This window comes from Taeniopygia guttata, chromosome 2 (genome assembly GCF_048771995.1).
Source record: "Taeniopygia guttata chromosome 2, bTaeGut7.mat, whole genome shotgun sequence".
In the NCBI taxonomy this organism is placed as follows: Eukaryota; Metazoa; Chordata; class Aves; order Passeriformes; family Estrildidae; genus Taeniopygia; species Taeniopygia guttata.
Genome location: NC_133026.1, coordinates 86915056 through 86929813, shown reverse-complemented (window position 1 = coordinate 86929813; position 14758 = coordinate 86915056). Strand labels below are relative to the sequence as shown.

General features: G+C 42.3%; 1 protein-coding gene across 6 annotated transcripts in view; it reads left to right on the top strand.

Moving 5' to 3' along the window:
- Positions 1 to 14758, top strand: part of PTPN3 (protein tyrosine phosphatase non-receptor type 3) — a 156844-nt gene that overhangs the window by 35168 nt on the left and 106918 nt on the right. For 2 of the 6 annotated variants that reach the window (XM_072924392.1, XM_072924390.1), the window contains exon 1: positions 3864 to 4001. The exons of 3 other annotated variants lie outside the window; for them this stretch is intronic. The gene's annotated coding sequence lies outside the window, so the exon portion shown is untranslated. Of the gene's footprint in view, positions 1 to 3863; positions 4002 to 14758 lie in introns of those variants that run through there. One more of the 6 variants, XM_072924393.1, reaches the window with a different exon arrangement.

Sequence of the window (14758 nt, the reverse complement as noted above, 5' to 3'; positions counted from 1 at the left end):
CCTCCAGCTGAACTGATCATAATTTTGTCTTTTCAAGAAGAATTAAGATAAGGAATTGCTAATTTAAAACAATCACACAAACTCCTTACTAGAAGCCATCTTTTGAGAAGCTTTATCATGTCCATGATTCTGACAGCAAGGAGTCTTTTGTTGACAAGAAGGAATTTCTCCTAAATTTGGCTGATTAAATTCTGAAAATCTGTATGTGCATGTGTGCACATATTTAATGGAATCATGGAAGGGTTTGGGTTGGAAAGAACCTTAAAGATCTGGTTCCAACCACCCTACCATGGGCAGGGACACCTTCTACTAGACCACGTGGCTCAGAGATCCATCCACCTTGCCCTTTAACTCTTCTTGGGATAGAACATTGACAGTTTTTTACACTTGCACACTTTTCCTCAAATCACTACTGGCTAACCTAACTGCAGAATTTACCTATATTAAAAGTAACACTACTCACTCACGCTACTTTTTTCCTCATCAGGTTTTAATCTGTACCTGATCCCTGTCTAGGCAGCTGCTCAAACTGCCCTCAGAGATATTTGTTACCATGACAGCACTTCTGGGTGATGCTGAAGAAGTTATTCCAGCTGGACTTCTTTCCTCTGATCAGTAACTGAGCATTTTTTTTTTCTGAGTAAACTGACCAGAGGTTCAGGTTGTGATTTCTTTTTATTTAAAGTTGTTCTCAGAAATGTGAATAAACACACACAGAAATTTAGTTGAAAAGGTCTTCAGCTGGATACTCAAGAGGATGAGAACAGACATCCAGTCTGTAGGGATTAACATGTCCAGTGAAGGGTGAAGCAGATGTTGAAACACCCAGTGAATGGGAGATGATCCTGCAAGAAGAGATCTTGTTTGAGTAATTACAGAAAATAATAATGCCTCAGCCACAAAAGGTGAAAATAACAGACACAACTTTTATCCTGTTGTTTTTGTGGGGTTTGTTTGTTTGGGGTTTTTTTTCTGAGAGGAGTAGTGGTTTTTCTTTTTAATTTGAGGTTGTTATTCTCATGGAATTAGCATCTTGTCCGCATTTTTGTTTGTGTGGTAGGAAAATAAATTGCACTCACCTAATTAATACTTATCTAATTTAGCACAACTTTAACAAATAGGTGATGAGTAGAGGATTCAGAAGTGTTTGCTATAAAGTGATACAGCATTTGGAGGGATAAATCATCTCTTGGTGAGAGACAGTGCTTCTATGGTATCCTATATGTGGCAATCCTAGGAATTAAATTATTTTTTCTCTTCCATGGTCTTAATTACTATAGGATTTTCTGCCTTTCCATAAAGTCAAGGAATTTGGGAAAGTGCTTTCCAAGAACAGATTTTTTGAGCTGAAAGTAATTGTGTGCAATAGAAAGCCGTTCCTATTAAATCTGCAACTCCCAATCAAAAGTGGGGGTCACTCTTCGTCACTGGGATGACTGATAGCACCTGATGAAATACATAATAGTTTTTACACAGGGGAAGACTGGGATTACATATTTCCTTCAAGGCCCAACAGTAGAATTTCTGATTTTTGTAATGAAAGTTTTCTGCTGCACAGATTTGGACCTGAGTTCAGGAATTGTACCACTAAATCAAAAGTCTGATGCACTCGTATTTCATCTCTAAAGTCATCAGGCCCTGACTGTGATTAATTGGAATGGATAGGCTCTCATGCCTCTGAATTAATGCTCCTACAGAACTACATGGGACTATGTGAAGGGCAAGATGCAGTAACCTTCAATATAAGGTGCAGAAGTGTGGCCCTCAGTGGTGTGTTCCCTTTGTGTACTTGTTGTGTAGCACCATTTTCCTGAAGTCTCTAAAAGAAAAGATGATGACTATTGCTTGCAAAGTACTTTGGAAAATACCAAGTGTCAGTTAAAAAAAAAATTAACTTGCTTCCATGGGACACAAAGCATTAGATGGGTCTAATCCTCACTTATTAAGTAGGAAAGGTTCTGGTGGAAACATAGTGACCTAACGGGCTGATTTGGGATGGCAATGCCAATGCTTTTTAACACTTCTATTGTTCCAGACTTAAATAAGCAAGCTCACATTCTGGTGTAATGTTATAGAATTAACAAGTGAACGAATTTTCACTCTGAGTCTCAGAAACTGTTAAATAGAATGAAGCCAGTCAATTAGGATTTAAACCTGTCACTAGGATTTAAATGCATGGCAAATTAAGTTTATGTACCTTTAATAAATGACGGGAGATTAGGTTATTCGATGGTTTCCTCAAACATTCGGGAAAGATCACTTTTCATGAAAGATCACTTACACACGAGTGTAAGACAGAACCATTCAGAGAAGCCTGTAGGAAATCTGCAAAATCCTATGAATCAGCTGTGCTGAGCAGCAGTGGGCATTGTGCCTGGTGGGAAAACCTGTGACATAGCTACGCTCCTCCCAGTACTCAAATTCAGATAGGCAGTACTGTGTAGACATGCACTGCCTCCCATTCTTCTGCCTTCACCGGAGCTGCTGCCTTCATGTTACTTTCCCCAAACTAGCCATGAACGTGGCTCACTAGAAGGGCAGATAGCACTAGATAAGCACTAGATCACTAGATAAGCAGATGACAACAGCTAAGTTGCATTTTGGAATGCCCCATCTCCACAGCAGACATATTGTGAACTGCAGCACAGAGGTCTCTGAATTAAGCTTGGAAAGGCAATTTGGAATTTGAAACAATACAGCCGTGTCAAGGAATCATCTGATAACCTTTTCTCGGGCTTGTCTCTGGGGTTTTTTTCCCGGATCTGGGTCTTTTGCAGGGAGTTTCTGGCGCATCGGTCTCTCTCTGCCTGCTCCCACCCCTGCATTTGAGTTAACAGAAAAGGCGGAAGGCAGAGGGCAAAACAGATCAGGAGAGCACCATCCAAGCTTCACAGTTTTGGAGGGTTTTTCTGGATAATTTAAGCCGGACTGTTTCATTGATCTCATGTTATAGTCTCATTAGCACAAGGGCACAAGGATCAAGCGCTTGAAAATTTCTTTACAACTGGAGAAAACATGCCACGGGATTGCTCGGCCATTGAGGAACTCTGCTTCAGTTAATTAGCGCTGCAGAAGGGCTCAGCTAACTAGCATGGGTGTAAAGTTGCGCTGACACAGTTACACCGCTCGCAGGACCTGAGCTGATGCCTCGGGCACGGCGCTGCAGCGCGGTGCCCGGCAGGGAGCGGGGACGCGAGGGAAGCAGGAGGCACCACGCGCATCCCCACACCTCGGCCCGCTCGCCACGCCTCGCCGGCGGCCAGACCTGCTCTCCTCCGGCGGGGAGAGGCGATCGGGCGGGCTGTGCCACCCGCTGCGGGCTGTGGTGACACTTCGCACCTCCTGTGTCGGCCCCGCTCTTGCCCAGGCAATGGCACGAGGGACACGCGGTTCCTCGTCGCCTGGCAGGGTCCGCCAGCCGGCGGTGTGCCAAGCTGGTGTCAGCCTCTGGAGCCGGCCCCCAGAGCTGCTTGTGCCGCGCTGCCAGCGGGCACAGCCCGGGAGGAGCTGCGGGAAGGGAAGGACCCGGGCGGGACCGCGGCCGCCACGGCCGTGGGGAACAGGTGGCGGCGGGGCAGTCCCCGCCAGGGCTGCCGCGGGGCGAGGGAAAGAGGCGAGGGAATAGCTCCAGCCCCGCCATCCGCGGTGACCCCGCTCCCGTTCCCCCTGCGGAAGGGCGTAAGGCGCCGAAGGGCTTCCAGCGGAGCCGGGCTTGGGCAGCGGCGGGGCGGGCGGGGAGCTGGGCCGGGCCCGGCCGCTCGCTCGCTCCGCCAGGGGGCGGGCGCGGGCGGCGGGCGCTCCTCAGCGCCCCGCCCCGCCCTGCCCGCCCAGCCCAGGCGCAGGAGCCGGAGCCGGCGGCGGGAGCGGGATCGGCTCCGCGGTCCCCGCTCCGCACCTGCTCTCCTCGGTCCGCACGGTGGCGGCGGCCGCGACGGCCGTGACGGCCTTCTGCGCCCCCTGGGGCAGCGGGGCGGCGGCGGCGGCGCGGGGCGGCGCGGCAGGTACCGGGCGAGGCGGCGGGAGCGGCGCGGGGCGCGGGGAAAGTTGGCGCCGCCGGGGCGCCTCCGAGAGGCGGGGGCGGCGGTGCCGCCGGGGCCGCCCCCGCGCCTCCCTCCTCCTCCTCCTCCTCCTCCTCCTCCTGCACCTCGACGGGGCGGTGAGTGCCCGGGCGGGCGGCTGGCCCCGCGCCGGTGCTTGGCTGTCCGCCGGCCCCGCGGGAGAGCGGGGGCGAGCGCTGCTCCCGGCGGCTGGCGCAGGGGAAAGCGAGCGGGAAGGTGCGCGGCAGTGCCGGGCTGGGTGTCAGCTCCCCCGCCGACCGAGCCGTGAGCCGAGCCGTGCCGAGCCGTGCCGTGCCCTCGGGGGGCGGCGCTGCTCCGCTCCGCGCGTCCCTCCGATTTCTGTTCCGCTCCGCGCCTTGTGTGTTTAGCACCGGCCACCGGAGGAGGGCACGGGGAAGGTCCCGTCCCGTCCCCGGGCTTCTCTGTGCTCGCCTTTGCTGCCTGTTAATATAGGGCGAGTTTGGCTTCTTCTCTATTTCCGGCTTTTTTCCCCCGAATCGTTGTCGGAGCACCCAACTTCAGAGTATTCTCGAGCCCCGCGTGCCTCGGGCGTGTTTAGGAGAGAGAGGAGCGCTGCGGGCGCAGAGCAGCCCTGCCCGTGCCCCCGGCCGGACGGGTCTGCCGAGGGATAAGAATCCCGAAGCCCGGAGATACAGTACCACAGACTAGTTAGCAGCAGCTGCCCCACCACAAAGGCTGCCGGTGCTCCACAGCGGTTACTTTTCAGCGTTTTGGGTGCTGACTTGCCCTGTGGAGATACAAAAATATCCAGTATATCTAAGATATATATAATATATCCATATATGTCAAGTGTGACAACTATTTGCCTCATTGGTGTTACGGAACAGATGCAAGAGCAGTAAAATAGGATACTTCTTTTAATATAGAATTCTCATTCATCTTGCAGCACTTCTTGTTTCTTCTCTTGAATGAACTTATCCGAAGTAATTAGTCAGTCTCTCCTTCTGTTGCTCCTTGCTTTCCTGTCTTTCAAAGATACAGTTGGGATTTTTTTGTCTTCCCTGCTAGGATGGTCGCTTCCCTTGTGGCGCTCTTTAGCCTATCACAAATTGCTACTGCTCTAATACCTATGTAACAGAAAGCAGAACAAGTTAGTTCTTTAATGCTATTAAATATTGGTACTGCTACTCTGTTAGTCACAAACTGTCTTTCTAGTAGAAATACTTATATTACTGAAGTATTAATTTTGCACAGCATTGCATTGAAGGATTATTTATAAAATAATAAATATAGATGTGTAGAATACTTACTCAGCTTTGGAGGGCAGTTGCACTCTCACTTGTTTAGAAACAAAATTTTTCTGAAACTAGTTGTACAAGAAGCAAGTTGTCCCTATTACCTGAGTGGGTTTGATCATAAGGGAAACAGTCAACAAACAGAACTGTGGGGAGGAAGAGTCTCCTCAGTCACCTCAGTTACTTATCTAGAAAGGCTTGCTTGCCAGTGCAACACAAATGCTAAATTTTTATGATGGTGATGTTCTCTGGTATTGTCCTGTGGCAAAAATGTCTTGATAGGTTGGTGACAAATACCTAATACATTTTTGTTCTCTAGTTCATAAGAAAAAAATGTAATACTCCACATAGTTCTAAGTACACTTAACAGAACAGCCCTCATTTGAAGGACCAACTTGTGATGATAAGATCAATTTTGTTTCATTAAACACTCTAATATTGCTGGCAGTGGATTCCTGGAAGAACTCTTAACGCTTGTCATCTCTCTCTCTGACTTAATAGGCATTTCTAATGCTTTCACATCAACTTTTTGCATATTCTAAGATGGGGACAGTTCATTATTTTAGGACATAAATTTAAGTAATATCACAGTGACATGCTGTACTTTGCAATACTTAACTCTCCACCTTCATGCTTCCAAAATATTTTCAGTACAAAGTAAGATGCTGATAAAACTATAATTAAGTGATATGCTATTAAATTGCAAAGCTCCATAACTGCTTCTCAATTCATAATTTTGTATTATTGGTGTAATATACTTAAAGCAGAAGTAACAGAAAAGTAGTAATAAAAAAGCTAGTGGTAGTATCGTTATCTTCTTGAAGATGGAGATTATCTTGATTATCTTCTATGTTCATGACTTACCATGTGATAAAGCATGTTTTCATCCAGTCCAGGAGTCTAAAATATCAGCTGATTTCTAAAGATCTTGGGTGGACTGGTTTTTTAGTAGTCAGTATTATAGCAGAGACAGTTGTGCATAGTTTTCTAAGCTGTGACCTACTTTTTACACTGATGGGTAAATGATAGCTTTACATGGGCACTGAAAGAGTAACCTGACATAGGTATAATACCGAAAGTCTTATGCACAGAAGTCATTAATGTTAAATTCTCCAAGGTGGACTAAATACCGGTACAGTGAGCAGTTCTTCTGTTTTGTCACTTCATTCACAAATAATATTTGCCATGCTGGCATCTATGCATAGGGGTATTTGTTCATTAGAACTCAACCAGTTAAAAGTAAAGTGTAGTTAAGTGGTGATGAGGACCACAGTTACCAATCTCTTTGTTCTAAATGTGATAAATGTTAATTGTTAGTTTTATAGAAGCCTTGTGGTGTGGGTTTGATTTTAGTTGTTGGGTTTATTTTTCTTTGTTTGTTTGTTTGTCTGAGAAACACATTCCCTAAGCTTCATAACTGTGAACTTGAGAATTGATTTCTGTCAGGGGCAACACTCTGCTCATCTAGTGAAAAGTTTGCAAGGAAAATGAGAGAGCAACATTTTTCAGTTGTTTTCCCAAAACTACAGCTTTGAGTATATTAAGCAAAAAATATTTATTTTGCTTCCTCCTTGTATTTGTTGGCATTTGCATCATTGGCTTCTCTTCTGGCTACCTGTGTGTAGCAGTGCAGTGGATATTTTGTTCCAAGGTGTTGAGTGCATGATGTTAGTCAGCAAGGGAGATTTGGCACAACACTGATGAGAAGCCATAGCTCTGGCATTGTAGCCCCTGATCGAGGCATCCCATACCTTGGGCTGGAGCATGGGATAGTTCACCTGAATAGGAAGTATTCAATCAAGTAAGTCTGAACTGGGATTGTCTCTTAAGAGAGAGACAGAGTTTAGGCAACTTAAGCCAGGCAAGGGAAGTGCCAGGATCCACCAGAAATGCTCTGCCTGCAGTTTTGTCTTGGAGTTAGAGGCTTTTCATGATCTGTAGTGCTTTCCTGTTCTTGAAGCCCAGAAGTCAGAAGTTTATGTGGGCTTTCCTCATTACAAGTGGGAATTTATGGGAGGTAAGTTATTCTGTCGAGGTGTTTACCAAGGAGAAAGAGCAGGCACACAAGGTGTTGGAGTGGAGTAACAGATGTGCTGCAAGTTTCATCCTGACATACCTTGAGATAATTGATTCTAATCTCCCCATACCCTAAGACACCATTGCCTTCAATCAGCATGTACTGAACCTCACTGAGTAGTTTTCTAATTTCTATTATTAGCATTGTAATATGAAACTTAGTCACGTGGCCACTGTGGGACTTTGTGTTCCTTCTCTTCTTTTCATATCCTGGCATTCATGAAATGCTACGAAATCAGATACTATAGAAAACATTGTCTAATAGCTTGCTTTATAAAACTTTTTTTTGGTCTTATTTTTTCTTCCTATTGTCAAACTGCATTCACTATCTTGAAGAGCCTCCTCCCTGCAGAAAATACTGATACTTTGTATGTAACTTGGTTGCTTGAGTTGTGCTGAAATCTAGTCCATGCTGAAGTCTGGTCATGCCTGTCTGCTAGATTTTGGTTTAGATTTCCAAACATCACACATGAGTAATGGTAACAAAGGTTTCCCATTTTCTGGGTCAGGAGGAATCAAGAGAGACTTGAAAACCTTGTAGGTTCTTGGTGCGCTGCTGTACTGTTGTTCACCTGGTGAGTCTCACGTACTCTTGGCTTACAAATTAGAGATGTCCAAGTGAAATATGGACTCTGGGCATACATCTGGAATCAGATTATCCATCTGGTGCTCCTCAGGAAGATGTGAGGTAATTTTTAATCAGTTTCCAGAAAACCTGATTAAAAGTTGTGAAAGATAAAAGCAGAACTGTATCTACCTCCTCACCAGTCTTAGAATTCCTCTGGCTTTGATTGTCACACTTCTGTGGTTTGAGAGCCTTCTTGTCTCACATTGTCTTACTATCCCTTCTCAGCATGTGTCTCCATCCAATAACAATACTTCTCCCTTTAAGAAATGCAGTTTTCTGTCCAAGAACTGTCACCACTGATTTAATAGGAGAGCATATTACTGCATAAGTGATGTGGTGGACCTCTGCAGGCTCTAGATCCCTAAGTCTGTACCAGTACATTATCCTAATGGTCACTGTTTAAAATGAAAATCATTAGGAGTAGTCTTGTCTAATGTATTTCACTAAGTTACCTCTGTTAAACTTCTGCAAATGTCCCTTCAATACAAAGATTACAGAACATTAGATAAGTAATGCAGTTTTACAAAAAGAAAAACCAAAAAAACCAAAAAACCCATAAATCCCAGAAGCAGTGAAGCGTGCATGCTATGAACATATGTTAATCTGTTATATTTGCTGTAATTTCATCAGTTCCCTCTCTTGGCAAGTCTGGGTTTGATACAAGCCCAGCAACATATGTTAGGGGGAGAGAGTGTGTCCTAAGCTTTGAATTATGACTAAAAACACTGCTGAGGAAACTGTGCTTTTCAGAATTTAGATTTGAGAGGAACTCTTCAAGATAAGTGATCGCAATCCCCTTTTTGGCAGGAGGAATATTAGTCTTTCTGAAAGGTGTTGTTTTGCCAAAAATTAAATGGGTTCTTTTCCCTGCATCACAAAGTTGAAATACAGTCAGGCTAGTAAGTTGCATGCTTGCTTGTATTGACCAATTCAGTGAGTATGTTTCAAGAGGCAAGATAGTAACTCTTGTCACAGCCTCCTACTCTATCATCTTTGTCAACAGCCAGCTTTTATTTTACTAATTCAAGCTAGTGGCTGGTGCACTATGAAATTGGTTAGCTAATTATTCTCAGTCAATACTGTGTTACTAAGGTAGTAACTTACCAGCCACAGGTGCAGTCACTAGTTTTGTTTTTGGAACTCTCCCACTAATATTAAGCAATGTTGCTCATAGAAATTCATAAAAAGTGAAGCAAAAGCCAGTCCTCAATTCAAACCTGTATTTGTCTGTTATCTTAGTGAGAGGTAAAGTTTTGCAAGGAGTTCAAGAGTTTTTTAATAATTCCAGCTGAAAATAAAATCAGTGTGTTTTAAGTTTTCCACAAGAAAAGTGGTTTTACAGAAAGTGATTCCAACTCTTTGTTCTTCTATTGCAATGTAATATAAAAGTAATGGTGTACTCTTTCTTTCAGTTCACATAACCTTTCAAACAAGCTAAAATATTTACTTTCTGATGTTAAGGTGGAAAATACAAAATACGCTTCACTTTCCTATTTTCTGAAGAAGAAGTAATGGTAAAGTTTGTGTGAAATCATAAAATGCTTCAGCCTTCATAGCTGGCAAATGCAATTGCAGTGTTTTGATGGTAACTCTAATTTTGGTGATTGACAGGTGTCAGTAGTACCAAACCAAGGCTTGTGCCTCAACAATATGGTTTATAGGTCAAATTAAACATGCATGTACACAAAGTAAAGCTACCTTTCAAGTTTTTGTATAGCAAGATGCAAAAAGCCCCTTTTCTTTTCAAGTAATTTATTATTTATTCTGAACCAGACTTTTTTCTTTTCTTAGCCTGAGCAAGACTTTAAAAAATTGTTCCAGAGAAGGAGCAGCTGTGAGCAGCTGAAATCAACGTTGAAGTATTTCACTGCTAAGTCAAATGCTGTTTTATTTGCACTTTGAAGTATGAAAGTAGTTACGATTTGACATCTTGTTCATTGATTTCCTGCTATCCTCTCCCTCCACCCCCAGAGAGATTTTAATCTGGTGTGTTCAGTGTTATGGAAAGCCAGTGGTTCATAACACCAAGCTGTGATGAGTAACCATGGCTATTTCCCTAGCAAGTTATGTGATACAGTTACGCTCTCTGGAATGACGCATTTTATGAATCAAAGCCGGGAGCCTGAGCTGTGGCTTGTATACATGTGGGATTTCATACTGTAGTGTTGTTCTTGTGTTGTTTGCCTACAGTTCTGTGACTATGGATCCTCTTGTTCAACATGGGGTGTTCCCCAGGGATTGGCCCAAGTATATAGAGGTCTGATCTCTGCAGTTTCACTCATTTTGGTGTTTTTTTCTTTTAAACTTAAGGTTTTTATTGCATTTATGTGCAGTAGTATTCTGTTTCTACATCTACGTCAGTCTAAATGCTTTTCATAATTTTTGTGATTTGGGTTTGTTTTTTTTTTTTTTTCATATTCTTACATAGATGGGGAAGGCCTATGCTTCTGGAACTATAATGGTGTAGATAGAGGCACAGCTTTTGATTGAGGCAAATGTGAATGTGTACCTGAAGTTAAGGACTTACAAGTATTTTTTTTTTTGTCATGGTTTCAATGCTAGTGGTTTGGAAGAAGGTATCTTCTTGACTGTGTTGCTGATATTCTAACAAGCACATTACGAGCCTGTAGTTAAAGCAGATTGTACTTTGGTCAAGTTGAAGATCAGCTAGCACATGTTAAAGTACAGCTTGCCTTATCTTCACATTGTTCTTTCAGAATATGTGAGTCCATATTTACTGTAGGAAAGAAAGGCATCTTTGAACAACCTAGTGAGCACAAGCTGTTCTTATTGGGTTTCAGAGGTTGTTGTAGGGTTTTGGACATGCTTCTAGCCATATGTGTATATATATATCTATATAGCCATAAAGATTTATTAAAGTACTTTGGAAACTTGTTTAAAAACATTTGTCTAACATTCTGGCCTACTGAGTGCATTAAGTTCATAGTTATGGTATAGTTCAAGCTTTTACGATGCCCCTGGCTTCTTGCTTTTGGATTCAGTGTGTCAGTGGATTGTGTTAGTTATCAAAAGTCTTTAAGGGGATAAAATTATTGAATTATTATAGTTTTCTCTTTCACAGAGAGTTGCCTGGACTACTGCTGTTTGAGTAAAGTTTCCACTCTTTCCTGTGCCTAACTCAATTTTAAGTCTTGATTCTCTCCATTTGTGAATTGGTGCAGTTTATTAGAACAATCCTTCTATTAATAATAGTGTAAACCTGGTTGCCATTTTAGTATCTGTTTAGTGCCCATTGCCACTTCCATCTATGACATTCTCAGATGCCTAAAAAAGATGTCACAATTTTCCCTTGGTGGAAACTCATTGGTGAGCTTGACTTTGGGTAGAGCATAAGCCACTCTAAAAATTGTCTTTTGCATTATTCTATTAATTATTAGTTTGAAAAGAGATCATGTCTTTTGAGAATATTTTTACAGAAAGAATTTACTGTTTTAATGATCAGCCTTGCTGTTTTAATGATCAATTCTTCTATCTTCACAGCATGATTTTGTAAGTGTAGTTTATTTTGTGTGGTGCCTGAAAATGTTGCTAAGAATTCAGCCATGCATGACGGCTTGGTTAAAAAATTTAAGTTTTCCATGTATTTAGTAAATTCATGCAATAGTAGAACAAGATACCATAGTCTGCTTGGAGAGGTATGCAGTATTTGATGGCTGTTTCATAGAATATTGCAAACCAGTGATAAAAATCCAATACTTTTTTATAACCTAGAATTGTGGAGAACAGTTTGGGATGGAATCGATGCTTTTTGGTTTACTCCAAAAGTATAGTTAATTTGAGGTATCCCTGAGAAAATTCATATGTGCAAATATTAGGCAACTCCTGATTTATGAAAATACTTGTGAAACTGTACTTTTTGTATATAAAATTAACAGCTTTTAGTAAAACTGCACATAGGTGTAGGGTTTTATATTTGCAACCATGATGGAGGTTTTTCATTCTTCTTGCTTTCAGATTTGTTTGACTTTAGCAACACATTTTTTCTTTGAAGTAGTTGCCAGAAAGTTTAATAGATGGAGGAAATTTCTGTGGGACCACACCATTCAGGGAGCACTACTGATATGACAAGAAACCAAAAATCCCTGACATATTTTAGAACTTCCCAGAATACTCTTGTAGTAAAGCAGCTGCCTTAATTGTAACTTTCTGTTCATTAAATTCAATGTTTTAAAGTATATTCTCCAGCTTTGGTTGGTGTGCTTCCTATTAATATTGTAAATGCACATCTGGAGACAAGGTACCTATCTTAAGGAAGCTGGTGATTTGGCACTTGGCAGCTGATAAATTTCCAGGATTAAGGGAAGCACAGTGGCTTTTGATAACTAGGAAGTGATTCAATGTTTGGTAGTGGGAAAAGCTGTGGGTTGTGTGTTTTGTGGTTTTCACGATTTTTTTAACAGATAGCCCTTTATTATTTTTCAGATAAATATTTTATCTTTCAATTCATTCATGTGATACGTGGTGCCTTTGACCAAAGGTACCAAATAACTGATGTATCATGTTAAGTGTCCTGTTACTGTTCAGTGACAGAGCCTGAACTGGCCAACAGCATCCTACTTCTCGCCAGTGCTCTGCGTATATCAGATATCATCTCCCTGGAATGAATCAGGAATATCGTACTTTTGTTGGAGAAGATTGCATAGGGTAGCAGCCTCACAGTTATTTCTCCTTGTCACTATGAACACAAGAACACAATTACACAGTTGGGCTTATTCAGAATTTTCTTCACCAAGCGAATTTGCAAGCTTTGGAACAGCCTGTCCAGGGAAGTGGTGGAGTCACCATCCCTGGGGATATTTAAAATGCATGTAGATGTGGCACTTAGGGACATGGATTAGTGGTGTTAGTGCTAGGCTAATGGCTGGACTTGATGATCATAGGGATCTTTTTCAGTCTAAATGATGCTATGATTCTGGTAGAGGTAATGGATTACTAGAATAGCTTCTTCTTATTTGTGTTGACTTCTTGATTCTGAAAACACAATATAAATAAAGTTTCTTCAAAACAAACCTCCATCTTCTTGGAGCAAAAGGATTGCAGAGGAGTTGTGATTGTTTTATACAGGAAACCAACCTTTTTTATGATGTGTTCCCCATTTTCTTTAGCTTATAAAGGAGGACTCTAACCCTTTATTAAAAGAGGTTTTGAAGGATAATATGTTCTAAAAAATACCATTTTCAGAGAGTAATTAGTGTGGTCTTAAAAGCAAGCCTCTAGAATCTCTTGTATCGGGGTCTAAAGTCGGCTCTGTCACCAAGTACTCTCAGGAGCAAGCGATTTTGTTACTATTATCAGTTACAACCTCTGTTACTTGTTAACCAGCGCCTACTACATTGGATGGACTTGGAGTAGTGTAGTGTTGTGTACTATGGTCATCCTTATTTGGTTTTGCTTTTTTTTAAAGGATTACCCAGGAAGTAAATCTTTCCCAGTATAAAATAATTGGCTTGAAATTTCTCTTTTGGGTGTCAAAGTAATCAGCCAAAGACAATTACAAGCTGTTTTAACTGGGTATGAAGGAAAGAAATCTTCATGTTGCATAGTCTTACAAGTGTCCAGCACTGTGTCTTTATTATCACCTCATTTACCGAAGGCAAAAGTAAATTTTTTTTGGGCTTTTTGTTTGTCGCTCTGCCTTCTGTCCCCTTGACATTTATGAACACATTAATGTAACCATCAAACATGGTCTATCTCCTCCACTGCTTATCATCATAGAATCATTGAATGGTTTGGGTTGGAAGGGACCTTAAAGATCATCAAGTTCCAACCTCTGTGTTGTTTGCAAGGACACCTTCCACTAGAACAGGTTGCTCAAATACCCATCCAACCTGGCCTTGAACACTTTGATGGATGAGGCATCCACTGCCTCACCACCCCCACAGGAAAGAATTTTGTCCTAATAGCTAATCTGAATCTACTCTCTCCTAGTTTGAAGGCATTCCCCCTTGTCCTGTCACTATGCTCACGTAAAAGATTCCCCCTCCTTTCGTAGTCCCCCTTTAGGGACTAGAAGGGTTAGCATATTTAATTAAGTAAAGTTACTTCTAAGGTCAAGATACTATGTTTATCCTTATAACTTTTTTTACAAAAGTAGATAGGAGGCCTAATATTGTAGAAGCTCTGAAGAAAGTGTTGCTGTAGGTATCACCTCAGTTGTGTAGATGGTCACAGCACTGCAGGACTCCTGTGTCTATCAGTGATCCTCAGCTGCCACGTGCCAGCACCCAGAGCTGTGAAATGGCCTCTCTTGCTTAGAGATGGCTCACAGCATTCCTTGAAGCACGTTTGCTTTTCTTTTCTGGCAGTTTGGAGAAAAACTGGCTTTACAGCCATCTGCATAAGGTAAAGTTGAACTTTTAACATGGGTAATAAAAAAGCCTGTTTTACTGGATTGATTAGAGGCAACTTCAAGGCAATCAGCAAATGTGCCTCTTGCCAGCAGATAAGGTTAGACAGCATGAGGAGCCTGGCTTTATTAATGTCCTTTTCCATTCATTGAGATCCCTTTTGGCAGTTGATGTGTGACAAGTAAACGAGGTGCAAGTTTGTGTTTCTTCATATGCTTAACTCTGATGTGCTGTCAGGTGACCTGAAGCAGCATTGGGTCAAAGAAACACTCCACTCCTGCATTTTGCTGTTTAAAAAGCGTGCTGGTTATCCATCCCTGCACCTGAAATGTTCAATCCTCTTGGTTTCAACACATTTTATATGTATAATGT